Here is a 13,969-nt window from a genome sequence, read left to right as displayed (position 1 = left end):
AAGGGGGCTGGCCACACCACACGGTGACGGGAAGAGCTGGCATCCATGGGACAGTGCTGTGATCTAGGAGCCCGCATGGGGAGAGGCTCTGAAAACTGGCGTGGCCACTTACTAACTCATGAAGTTACTATTTATTTCTTGCATCTGTTTTTAAAAAGTGTTTTCTGCTCTATGTTAAAAAAAAGAAAAGGCACATCGTTTGAACGAACCCAGTCCTGTCTGCATTTATCCTTCCTGACTTAGCCTAAAGAGATAGCCCTGTCCGTGTGGGAAGCTTTAGCCTGCAGAATGTTCCCCACAGGTGTGCTTACCTGAACGCGGGGCAAGGGCACATCGGGGAATTACGGGGTGCATCGGGGCATTACGGGGTGCACTGGGGAATTACGGAGTGCTACAGTCCGAGTCCTTTATGTGATGGTGCAAGAAAATATTCAGGAACTTGAAAATTGTTCAGATTATGTGCGTAAGTGAAAAAGGACAAGTTATAAAATAGCACATAGAGTTTACCCACATTTTTCTTTTAAAAAAGTTGATATGTTCATGGAAAAAATGAGGATAATATAACAAAAAAAAACTGGTTACTCCGGGAAGTAGAATTACAGGTGTTTTAAATTTTCCTTTCTTTCTTTTGTTTTTATGAATTTTGTACAAAAACATCCACTGCTGTAAATTAGAAGAAATATCTTTCTGTTTTTACTGGACGAATGGAGGGGCAAGGTGTCATGGAGGCAGGGGGAGGCAGAGAGGGCTCTGCCCTGGAACGGGGCTCCATCTCCCCGGAACTCAAGGTAGTAGATGGTTTTTAGATGTGAAAACATAGGAGGGCTGTTCCCAGTGAATCCTTTGTCCTCAATCAAAAAGGCGTTTTCGTCCTTCTCAGAAAGCAAAGCACAGGCTCTGGTCCCGGGCATTGAGCTGGCCTTGTGGCAGGGGCCCAGTGGGACCATGCCTCTGTGAGCAGTGACTCTGACTCCCGAGCACTCAGCCGAGAAAGGCAACTCGTGCCCAAGCCCGGATCGGTGAGATGCTGTCCGAGGGTGGCCGTGCAGAGCCCCAGGCCCTCCCGGTGACAGCAACTCGCTGAAATGGGATTGCCCACTCAATTAGCTCGCAGGATTCCCACTCCCAGGGGTCCCGACTGTCAGACAGGATCCACAGGAGTGTGATGAAGGGCGCATGTCATTAGGACCCAGGCTGGGGCAGGGCCCCTCTGTAAATGGCATTCATAAGCCAGGCAGACGCTGGGCCAGAGAGCTGGGATCTCGCAGACGGGGCAGTTAAAGGTTTTTTAATTGGATCCCTACTCCCTTCTGGCACAATCATTTGGTGATGGGTTGGCCTTCCATTAGAGAAAAAAAAAAAGAAATCTTTAGATATGGTGTTATGTTCTAGGAAAGCCCCACATGACCGCTGTTCCAGTCCTGTGCCCACGGCTGATTCTGGGCATAGGGGTGCTTCCAAATCAGACCACTCTGGAATGATCCCAGTGGCTGTTTCCAAACGTGTAGAGACATGAAGCTCGGGCATCAGAGGATGGTGGTTTCCTGGCCTCGCCAGAAAGTTTGGTGTTAGCTGTGGGCTGTTTTCCTTATTTTGTGCTGAGATCCATATTTTTCTGGGTTGAGAGATACACGTTTTTCTTCCAATAAAACAGTCTGCCATTTAAAACCGTGCCCGCGTGGATGCAGAGTTCGTCTAGCATGCGCTCCCCGAGGGGTCTGCTCTCCGTTCAAGGGGCAGGGGCTCCCGCCCCCACCCAGAAGTTAGGCTGCTGTTTTGCTGCCTCTTATGAATTATTTGGACTTTATCTTTAATATATATTCAGATGTTGATCTTTTCATGTATTCAGAAAGGGCTTTTACCTTCCAGACTCCCTGCGTGGGGTTCTGGGGAGCTAACCGCGGCCGCAGGCGGGGCCTCTATGCGTATTTGCCGTGTGCACTGTCGTGGGTCTTGACTGTTCGTGTTTTTCCTAGGAGTTTTTTATTTCTTTTAGAATGACAAACTTAGAATTTCGGGTTCAAGTTTTTGTGGTATCTCTCCTCCCCCAACTCCTCCTCTTCCTCGTCTTCCTCTTCCTCCTCCTCTTCCTCTTTTTCCCCCACCTCCTCCCTCATTGTCTCTGTCTCTCTGCCTCTCATTAGCAAGAACTAATGCGGTTGGACCTGGCGTTCACGGTTGCAAAGGCCCTCAGGAGGAACGGGGCAGCTGTGGCCCATGGCAATGGGCACCGCAGTGGTCTGGGGCCAGCTGTTGGTGTGCCGAGGCATTTCCAAGGCCCCTGTGATGCCACGGGAAAGGAAAGAGTGATGCGAAGCCTTTGGAAGCCAGCAGGTACGTGCAGGAGAGAACTCAGGAACCCGGGCAGCGACCAGAGCCAGAAACGGTCCGGGGCAGCAGCCACGCGGCCATGTCCCCACACTGTCCCCACAGACGGAAGCCTTCGTTTCGGAAACAGAGAGACAGGAAGTGAATGTTTAGTACTATGGTCCAAGCCGTGGTTTGAACCATATAGAATTAATGTGCCTCTGCAACAAATACCATTAAGATTGAGTATTCTTCAGAGGGCTGGAGAATCAGGGGAAGAAGGAGGGATGCAAGGCATTTCTCTCGGCTCGGCGGGAAAACAGAAGATCCCTTGCATATAAATCAGCCAAACTGGGGGAGCAGGGAACACACTCCCGTATCCCAGAATGTTTCTTCTGTGTTTGCAAGTATTCTGTGATCCCAAGACCTCACACAGCTGCTTGGGTGGAGAGCACATCTTCCCGAACCGTGGAAGTCATGAGGCCCTGACTTCCTGGGTCCCTGCAGGTGGGCCTGAGCTTGTCTGGTTCTGGTCATAGGTGACATTGGGCTTCTGCTGACCATGACTCGTGGTAGCTGGTGTTGAGGCAACAAGTACCAAGCTGTCCTGCCGCCACGCCTCTCCTCTCCGGAAGGTGGGCTGTTCCCTGCCCCCCCCCACCCCCCACCACTTGGTTCTGCCACAGCCCCTCCTCCTCTTCTGCCTCCCGTCTCTCCCTGCGCTGTCTTGCAGAAGGCTGATTCTTTCTTGTTTTAATATTTTTAGAAGGAGAGCAGTGGCATCTTCTAAGACAGGAGTTGTTGACTGATCTACTGATACCAGGAATCAAGCCTATCTTCAAAAGCTGCCTTCTCTGCGTGGGGGGGTTTTCTACACTTGGAGCCACAAAGCTGGCATTGTTTTGAGAGGGTTAACTAAGATTAATGAGCAAAGAAACATGAAACCATAAAGGATCAGCGTTTCCAATCAATGCTGAATAAATTTAACGTGCATTCCATCTGCAGTTTCTTTGGCGCAAACATCCAGACGCCGATTCTGAAAGGTTTTGCCTCTTTATGTTCCTGAATAACACACGAAGACAAAAACGGTGTGTAGCTCTGGTGTCATAGCGCTTTATTTAAGGTTTATACTGCAGTCAATGCATCGATCAAGAGGAATTTGTAGAATACAGAGGTGTATTTAATAAGAGCTGGACAGAGTACCACAAACCTCGCTATTCCCGAGACTTTAACATTGTGAATTGCAACTTCAGCATCTGATTTGGGAGGGGGAAGGAAGGGACAAGTAATTGTGGTAGAATAATGGAGACAGCAGAGCGAGAGCGCTAATACCCACCGAATGCCCAAGTTATGAAATCAAGGAGCATCTCCGTGGGTGTTCCGAGAGGACTTTGTGCACCAGCTTCTTCCAGAATGTGTATTTCAGGAGTGTGTAATCACTGGTTCGGGGCGGGGGGCACTCGGAGCCTCTGTCCACTGTGTTTCTGACATTCGCCCTGTACCAGCAAGAGAACATCTCTCTGTTTGATCACCCCCAGATTAGCCTACAGTTGCCTTCTTCCTTCCGACATTTGAATAACAAGCCTGATGAAACCACTTAACTCCCTCCAATTACAGGTGCCAAGTGGGGGTACAAAAAGGAGAGGCCTTTTACATGTGTGAATGGTTTCACAGTCCAGTGTCATAATCAGATTCGAGAAATTGAACTTGCAGAAAGTTTGTGCTAGCCTTGTGGATTTTCATTTCAGATGTTGTCAACTCAAGGGCATTTGGACCAATCAATATCTGTCTGTCTTCTCGCACATAGAAAGTTGGCTATTAGAAAAGAGAGGCTTACAGCACACTCAGCCAATACCATTAGCCCTAGCCTTAGGGCAGTTCTGTCCATGTGCCCGGGTAGGCACCTGCCCCCTCCCCTCCCCCACCATTAGGGAGGCCACTTGGGATGTCATTTGGACAGAGCGGGCAAAGAGCACTTCTTTATTCTTTCTCTTTTTTACACCCAGACTCCCCCAAAATCAATAAATCTGTTCTTTGCTTATTTTCAGAACTTTACTTCAATATAAGCAAGGACTTTCCTTCCAGCAACAAACTTGACTAACACCATGTCAAGCTTATGTGTGTGTGTGTTTTCTTTCTCTGTTCCAATTTGAAAAATAATTGGAAATAATATCTGATTGATGTTCTCTCTCTCTCTTTTAGCTAAAGATTTCCTCGATGAAAGACCTCGATCCATGGCTGTCCATGATTCAGCACTTGATTTTCTGCTCCAGGTGTCCTGCTACTCCGAGGCATTGTGGGAAATTAAGGAGACGCAGTATTGTTTCTTAATCAGAGAGAACTTCATACAAATTGTGTTCATTGACTGCTGTTTTGTATTTCCTTGTTACTGATGCTTTTCTTATGATTTTTGTTTTGCACTGAACTGCTCCCTGACTGAGAGAAAGCCTGAAGCGGTTAAGATACCAGGAAAGGGAGAATTGAGAATTGGTTAGTGAGATTTGGAGTCTCTCCTGGCAGGTCTTAGAATTTTGTTCAGTTTATTATGATATTCATGTCTTTCTTTCCCTCCCTTCCTCCCTTCCTTCCTTCCTTCCTTCCTTCCTTCCTTCCTTCTCTCTTTCACTCTCTCTGTCTCTCTGCCTCTCATTAGCAAGAACTAATAAGTTGGACCTGGTGTTCATGGTTGCCAAGGCCCTCAGGAGGAACGGGGCAGCTGTGGCCCATGGCAACGGGCACCACAGTGGTCTGGGGCCAGCTGTTGGTGTGCCGAGGCATTTCCAAGGCCCCTGTGATGCCACAGGNNAGGAAAGAGTGATGCGAAGCCTTTGGAGGCCAGCAGGTTCGTGCAGGAGAGAACTCAGGAACCCGGGCAGTGACCAGAGCCAGAAAAAGTCTGGGGCAGCAGCCACACGGCTGTGTCCCCACACTGTCCCCACAGACAGAAGCCTTCATTTCGGAAACAGAGAGACAGGAAGTGAATGTTTAATACTATGGTCCAAGAAGATGGCATTTTCTGTGATTGGAACCATATAGAATTAATGTGCCTCTGTAACAAATACCATTAAGATTAAGTATTCCTCAGAGAGCTGGAGAATCAGGGAATTCAAGCAGGCTTGCTGGCTGGAGCCAGCCCGCTGATACCTGACCCATCTGCAGACAGAAAGGGCGTGCTCCCTGGTAAAGACATCTGTTGGCAGACAAAAGTGAAGATGTGAATTTCCTTTCAATTTCCCGAATGAGCACAATACTTAACAAATACCATTAAGATTAAGTATTCCTCAGAGAGCTGGAGAATCAGGGAATTCAAGCAGGCTTGCTGGCTGGAGCCAGCCCGCTGATACCTGACCCATCTGCAGACAGAAAGGGCGTGCTCCCTGGTAAAGACATCTGTTGGCAGACAAAAGTGAAGATGTGAATTTCCTTTCAATTTCCCGAATGAGCACAATACTTCCAGTTCTCTGTTTTAATGTGACTCTGGATTGCTCTTTCCCTGACAGTTGCTGTAGAGATAGCATAGGCTTGCTGCATGGCACAGAGGTACTCTTTATTTCACTGTAATTAGCAAGGGTAATTTTCTGGCATGGCTCCGGAATGGTCCATGAGGGGTTTTCCTATTTGAAAGCAGAGGAGAGCTCAAGGTGAGGTGCTGAGCTGTAGCGAGAAAGACCAGTTCGAGTCTGGAGCTAGAAGCAGGAGGCTAGGATTTCCGTGGGATCACAGCTATGGGGTGGCTCAGGCCTCTGGGCCAAGGTTCTTACTGGGCTCCTTCTGATGCTTCTCCTGGGGTGCTGGTCGGGATGGGCCCGCAGGTTCTGGAAAGTGGATGGCCTGTCCTGCTACGTAAGGTATATGCTCTTCAGAGGGCTCCCTTGAACTGTTCCTCTTTTTGAATGAGAACGTAGATCCTTCATTCAGGGCTTTGCTTTATTGGCTTGACGTAATGCTCATCAGTCGTTCTTGTGCTGTAATTGTTCGTGTATGTGCCTATCTCTCTTACCAGACGGTAAAGAAATAGCTCGTGTGGGGTTTTTATTCATTTTTGCATCTTCGATATCTGCAAGAGGACTGTCCAGAGACATCACTCACACACGTGAGGATAAATATGTCAGCGAGCACACTCTTTATTCCAACCGACTTTTTTATTTGTTTGTTTTTGGATAGCAAGGCGTTCTCAACAAAGGAAGCAGGGTGCTGGGTGGTGAGACGTGTCTTGGCATACAGCTCCCTGCTCCACAGACCAGACTTTGCATGGTACTTGTCCAACATGGAACCCTGATTGAGAGCCTGCTTGCTGGCCTGCATCCGAAGGCACACTACACCCCGCTCTCACATCCATACATTCCCCCCTGAGGTAAGGGGCGGGAAGGGCACCGAAGCTGGGCCCATCATAGTGCCCCTTCTTCTGTGCACATCGTTGGTCTCCATGTGGTCAAGTGGCAAAATCGGATCTAAGTCTAATCAAAGCTGAGAGAGTTAAAGGAAATCTTTTCTTCCTAGTTGTGAAGTGCGGTGATATGAACTGGAAGCTTCCGGAAGCCCTGGTCTTAGCCTCAAAGAGAAGTTCAGCTGGGAAACCAAAGCAACCTGAACAAAAGCAGGTATGGCTCTGGGATCCAGCTGTCCCCACCCAACTCCCTGTAACTCCCTGATGGGTGCATCAGGCAGCCCTCCATTCTCCCCAGCCTCTTTCGGTTCTGTTTCTGTCATTTGTACCAAAAGAGCCTTGAGAAGGAATCTCAAGATTCCATGGGAGTTTTGAAAGTCTGAATGTTTGAGTCCTCGCTTTTCAGATTATTATTCCTAAAAGAAGGGGGCTTCCATGGTCCAAAAGATAAGGAATTTCTACAGATGCCATGTGGTCTCTTTAAGAGATTTAAATAGGACAGTTTTTCAACATGTTTAAACTACTGTTCCTTCTAGTTATTCACTTTCAAATGTAAAATGTATTTACGGTTCTTGGCAAGTAAGAGACTATTTATAGTAATTGGTGACCTGTAAGTACATTCTCCTGTAATCCTTTTTCTCTAGATAAACACAGGGCTTCCTACACCTTAGAGGGAAATCACACTTGTGTTTTTATATGGATTCCTCCTTTGTGAGTAAAATGAATGGGTTTGGGAGCAAAAATTGTCTATTCTTCAATGACCGCAATGCTGAAATCTTTGTTTCCAACTGCACTTGTATCCCACAGTACTTTTTAACGGTAACAATGAGGTCCAGTTAAAAAAAATAATGAAGCCATCATCGTGTTCAGGACTGTCAGTTGGAAGCTCAAAGCAGGGAGTTTTGGGTCTTACCTACTGTTTCTTTTCCTTTACAACAGTTCTGCAAATTAGACTCTCTGTAAGTGCAGTTTTCTTTCTGTGCAACTGAACCTATGCTGCAAAATGGGAAGATTTTAAGTTTAAAAGTAGAGTCACATCTGAAATAGCTGCACGAGTCCACCTTTGGACCAAGCATGAGAGGTAACATGAATGTGCTTGGTAGACCTATACTTTTTGTCTGTTCAGGATCGTTTTCTTTGAAAAAACAAGCACTTTTTCATTCTAAAGTGGTCTTGCTCAAATCCTGGGGGCCAGCTGACACCTCCTCTTTCTCCCTTCTAACTTGGGAAGGCCAGCATGCGCACTTGACCTCCAATGCCCAGAGCACCCTTCCAACAGCATCAGTGATCGTCTCGAGAGTGGGATCAAGATCCCCGGGCCACAAGGAGCCCTCTGGGCTTGCGCTGGAGCTCTCAGGAAAGGAGCTCACTTTCCCTGTATGGATCGGAAGTTTAGAGCTATAAGGACCAAAGTTTAGAGCTATGACAGTATCTACCTGTCCCAACCCAGCCGAGTCCCAACCCCTCCCAGTGTTGCCCACTCCTTCCCACCGACTGGAAACCTTGCATTTAGCCATCTTCTCTCCTGGGACCACCCAAGAGAGAAAAAGAAAAATTAACAGGACCTGCATGTTAAGATGGATTTAATATACTGGAGGATGGAGTTTTTAACCCGACATGGTTGGGCCTTGGGTTCCAGTCATGGAGGAAGTGGATCCTTCCACTGCCCCTGGACGTTCCACATTATTTGAGGCAATGGATTATCGTTCGTGCTTAAGCTAGTCTGAGTTGTGTTTCTGTTACTTATGACCCAAAGAGTCCTGGTGGCTATAGTGTGAAAGTGTAGAAATGAGGAACTATTCTAGTTTTTAACCTAACTTCTGTCAATGTGTCTAGACATGCTATTTATGGGTCTGGGCTAGTCTGGGAAACTGTGTTTCTTTGTTTGGGCCATGGGTTTCAGACACTCTCTACTTGTTGGCTGTAGGATGCCCTGCATACCTTTAGTGTTTTGTTTGTTTGTTCGTTTCCCCTAAGCAAGTGGCAGATTCAAACGGTAGGGTTAGCTTTGTTCCAGAAGCATCAACAGTGCATTGGGGACCCTTGAAGATCGTAAGATACACAGAAACATTTAAAACTTTCAGGGGAAATGATAAATGGATTGAGAATCTGAGTCAGGCTAACTAAAGCTGACATTTAGTGGGAGAAAGTTATAAAAAACTGCCGTACAACTGGAAGCAGTCTTGAGTTGGGCCAGATTTGTCATTTGGCTTAGAAACAGAAGGTTCCTTGAGTTCTGGCAACATGGAGTCTCCTACTTGCAGAGTTTGTAAAGCCAGGGAGATATATGGCCTGCGCTACCCGCGAAGAACAGAGATGGTGGACTTTGGCCATGTTCCTGGGCATTTCCACATGAACATCTGCCCTGTTCCAACCTCCAGACCTGGTCTTGTCTGTCACAGGCTGGAGAGGAAAAGTGCTGCCCCGGGAAGGACCTTACTATGGAAGGGAAGGACGTGGATGGAAGAGAAAGGAGGATGGTGGACCGAAGACACACCTGAGCTGGTTATATTTCTGAGATCAAAACAAACAAAAACAACCACTTTCTCCACTCTTGTGATTCCTGCTTTTTAAAGGTTAAAAAGCACAGTATACAGAAGTATCTTCATTTCAACCATGATTGACTTTGTATGGGACAGGCTGCTCTGATTGGGAGCAAGGCTTCACCATTTTGGGCTTGGCTTGCCCTCCTGGCCAGCTCTGCAGAACAACCGAATCTAACAACTGACCAGTGTCATGGGAGGAAAGGTCTGGAAAAGTGTAAACAGGAACCAAAGCATAGAGGGCAGCAAAGCAACTCTCTAGCCATGAAGTTACAAACGCTATGAATATGAAACTCAGCCAACTGGTCACCTCTTACGATTATTTCTGTGATGTCCAGAACCCTGACCTGGAGCAGTGGCTGGTTTTTCAGAAATAATATATTTCATTTTAAGATGATTGTAGATTCCCGTCAGTTGTAATACACAGCACAGAGAGATCCTGTACATCCTTCACTCCCATCTCCCCGCGTGGTAACATCCTGCACAGTAACTGTATCGCACCCGGGATATTGACATTGATGTAATCCCCTCATCCTATTCAGATTTCACTAGTCTTACATGTACTCATGTTCCACAGATTTGTGTGACCCCCACTGCAGTCAAGACCTGGAGCAGTTCTACCACAAGGATTCCCCTATATCGAAACATTTAAATTTTTCAGCGTTTTTGTTGAGGTTGTTAAATATGATTTATCATTGTTTGGAGCCTCAATGTTTTCATGAAAGACAAAGGGAAAGTAGGATTCCAGGCACCAAAGTTTGCCTTCAGCCCCTCCTGGGATCCCCGTGGGACACTTGCCTGTGGTTTCCACAATTAGGCTCCTCGAGGCGGCTGCGGAGGGATGCCATGTCTGGGAGGAATCGTCCTTTCGATTTCTCTGCACTGATCTTCCTACTCACTGGTCATTATTCTGAAATGAAACCACGCGCTCTTCATGTTGAAACGCCAATACCTTTCCCCTCAGCCGTGCTCCTCGCCTGTCAGCTCATTTGGTCGCAGCCTTCTCACATTTACTTAACTTGATGTATAGGACTAATGGAATATAATGAAAATTCTTTGCAAACGATTGATTTTTTTCTGCATGCATCCACATGGTCTACAGAATATAGTTATTTTTAGTCTGTGCCATTCTCTGGCCATATTTTCAGTATAATGTTATCATGAAAAAAGATCATGGATGTAGTAAGGGATTCTAAAATTCAGTGCATCCCTAACAAGGAAGAACTGACTGTTCTGTTGACAGCCCTTTCCAGGACCCTGTCCTGAAGTCTCCTTCTCTGCACGCCACAGCCACTTGGCCCATCTGAATCTCAGTGCCCCGTGGACCAGCTCTGCACACCCATCAATATGCCATAGCTTCCTGACCCTCAGGATTTTCACATGAAATTACACAGGTCTTGTACTATTATTATGAGTATTCAGTGAGCTAACAGACCCAGACGAGGTCCTTCATAGATGCCAGTTTTATTTTTAGTCATTTGTCAATGAAGAAGCACCTTCTATGGGCCAGGTATTTGCCAGATGGGAAGGGTAGAGAAATAATCAAAGTATCCCTACCCCCAAGACAGGCACAGTCCGGTTGGTTTCAACAGTTGTACTAGCAGTGTTCACTACTCTGATAATCATTCCCCTACAGGGAGTCCACGCTTGCTGGGAGCCAGGGAAAGTCTTCCTTGAGCTGGTCATTCTTGACTTGTTTGGATCTTGGAACACATGTCGAAGGACCCAGGCCCTGAAAAGAGGGAAGGGCATCTGAGGCAGAAAGGAACACATAAGCAAGGTCCAGAAATGGGAGAGACCTTTGGCACGCTCAGAAGTCCTGTAGGGATCAGAGACAGTGCAGGAGAGTGGAAGATGATGTATGGGGGTGTCAGGAGGAACCAGAGGCTGAGGCCTAAATGGACCTGCGAAAGCTGCACTGCTCAACGTGGAGGCCTGAGTTCTGGGTGGCAGAAAGGTGCACGGACAGAGTTGAGATCTGGCATCCAGGGTGATGGGGTTTGGAGCCAAGACCTCATATGTCTTCTTGAGGCCCTGAGCGGGTCAGAAGCCCTCCCAGCTCCAGACCCCTGTCCCCTGATGCCAGCCTCCCCTTGCCACCAGTGAATGATGGAGCTTTGGGCAAGTCACTTAGTGAATTAGAGACTGGGTCTGAAACTCCTTCCAGAGCTAAGATTCTTCACATTCACAGCGGTCATACCACTAGGTGAAAAAGTCAAGAAAAATAGATGTTTTCTGTTGCTGTGAAAATTTTGTTCCGTGCCGGGAACCGTGCACAGTGGGGTCTAGCACGGCTCTTGAAATCTAGCTGTCTTCTCAGACCAGACACATTCTGTTTGATTACGGCTACTGAGACCCCTTCATTTTTAATTAATTTGTCATCGAGGTAGGGTTGGGGTTCACATAAGTGGGAAATCCGGAGTGAAGGTTGCCATTGCTGACAGGAAGTGCGGCTTGTGTTTGGGAACTTCCGGCGCCTGTGTTACTTGATCCATTTGAGAAGGGACGCTTTTCCATTCAGATGTGCATTCACACTGTGTGTAGATTGAGGGATTCGCCCCTCCCACGGCGGCCTCTCCCAGGATGACCCTCGGACAGAGCTTTGGCCGGACTTGGCCCAGGGGTGCTTGGAGGCACCACCGCAGCCAGCTGGGCCGGCTGGTGCCTGGCATGTCCGGGATGGGCCTCCCTGGTCAAGCCTGGGAAGTAGGACACAGGAGTTCTGCTGACCACCTCTCCCGTCACTATCTTGCTGTGGCTGACTCTTCCTCCTATTCCTTCACCATGTCTGTTTACCTATGTGCCTTTCCTTCAGACGCTACGGCTGTAAGAGCAGGCCTGTGTTTTGATGGCTGCTGATAGCCAGCTGAGCCATGCTCCACACCAGCAAAGCATAATTAGGAGTGAGAAGCCAGTATCCCGGCCGAGGCCAGCCAGCACCTGCAGCCTCCTGCTGTGGCCTTCAGTGTTGAGGCTGGCATGCCCAGAGATGTGCAGCTTATGGTCTGGGAGGAGCCAAGTGGGCTGGACCAGCCTACCTGGTACCCACCCCACCGAGCAGTGCTCAGGAGCCATGAGACCCAGGGTGGCTCTCTGCGTAGCCGGTCCAGTGTCTCCCACTTTGCAGGGATGGGACTGCTTTGGATAGATCGCATCCTCTAATGAGCTTTATGATGTTTGGCATGTGATCTCCATCTGTGAATCCATTGCAGACCCAGAAGATGTGCCCTCCATGGACCTGGGAGCCTCATAGCACTTCGTTTGAGAAGTGTTGTCCTCTGCATGTAGGAGGACTCATGACATCTGTGGTCACCTGGGACCCAGCTAAGGGATAGACGGAGCCCGGGACAACTTTGAGCTGTAGCAGACGAGAAGCTAATTGCCCACTGGGTTTTTGTGTCATAGGTAGAGACAAATGAGGGGCTTACCTGGCGCACTGCACCAAAAGGGGCATGGAGAATGCAAATCTCCCCAGACACTTCAAGTCCTGAGAGCAGAGACCTGGCCTTGCCTCCTGTGTGAACGGCATGCCTGTCTTAGAGGTAGGCACGTGGCCATGCCGTGCACAGGCCATGAACCTGCCCCTCCTGCTGCTTTCCCTACGTTGATCAGAAACACCTGCATGTGCCTGCCGGCTCCACGCCGTCCAGCCATCCTTCACGTCTCTGCGACCTGCAGCAAGGCGGATGGACCCCATATCACGCGGCATGCAGGCACGCGGGGTGGTGGAGACGCTGGTGCCTTAGGAACCAGGTCGGCCTGCAACAGGACAAGACAGAGCTGCTCCATGTGGGGCTTTCCTGACCTGTGGGACAGTAAGCCTGCCTCTGGAAAGCATCCCACTGAGGCGTGGCTCATCTGTCTGACGCTCTGGGTCTCCTCCCTCTGATCTCAGCCAGCCTCCTTTCCCCCGCACTTGTCCTTCAACTTCTGCCCGGACGTGTCCGTTCACAGCGCATACAGATCACTCATACTCCTTTACATTTCTGACTCCAAGAGTAGACATGCCCATTTTAGAAATAAAGAAAAGCACACGTAATAAAGTCACCCTTCTATTTTCTCTCCACATTTTGATCCGTCCGACCCTGTGGCTATGTCTATTTTGTTCGTGTATCTGGGAACACCCCATGTATGCTGTCCTAATGTCCTCCCTGCGCCTTTGCTCTCTCTCTGCTCCATCCTTGGACCCCTCCCCATCCCATGTGCCTTCTCCAAGGCTTCTGCGCTCCCACGCTCGTGCTCCTTGCAGACCTTCTTCTCTGACCATCCAGCCCTCAGGGCTCCTTCTCTGAGCACCGGACAGAGACCACAGGCTTGGTTTGTGCCTTTTGTCGGTTCCTAACTTCTATTGTTCTCCGATTTTGTCCAACCTCCGGGGTCAGGAGGGCATACTTCTATTTCTTTGTACATCCAGTAGCATCTAACATTGGGCTATGAAACGATTCTTTAGCAAGATATAAGAGGATGTTGCTGCAGAATAAAAAAATATATATACTCAGAAGAACATGCATCTTCATTAATAATTGTAGTCTCAGCCTCGAGTCTCTTTTATGTTCTACTGGCAAAAGTTAATGCGCTTCATGATTTTTATTCCTGGAAAAGTTGATGTTGACTTGACGACACTTGGTGTTCTCTCGACAGTGCTGAGGGAGACTGGAAAGGAGCACTCCCGACCTCCGGCTGGGTGGGCCTGTTCTTTTGAGTGTGAGCACACGGGGGGGGGGGGGGGGGG

Source organism: Ursus maritimus, unplaced genomic scaffold, assembly GCF_017311325.1.
Source record: "Ursus maritimus isolate PB19 unplaced genomic scaffold, ASM1731132v1 scaffold_7, whole genome shotgun sequence".
NCBI classification, from domain to species: domain Eukaryota; kingdom Metazoa; phylum Chordata; class Mammalia; order Carnivora; family Ursidae; genus Ursus; species Ursus maritimus.
Note: the sequence above shows the minus strand (reverse complement) of the source record.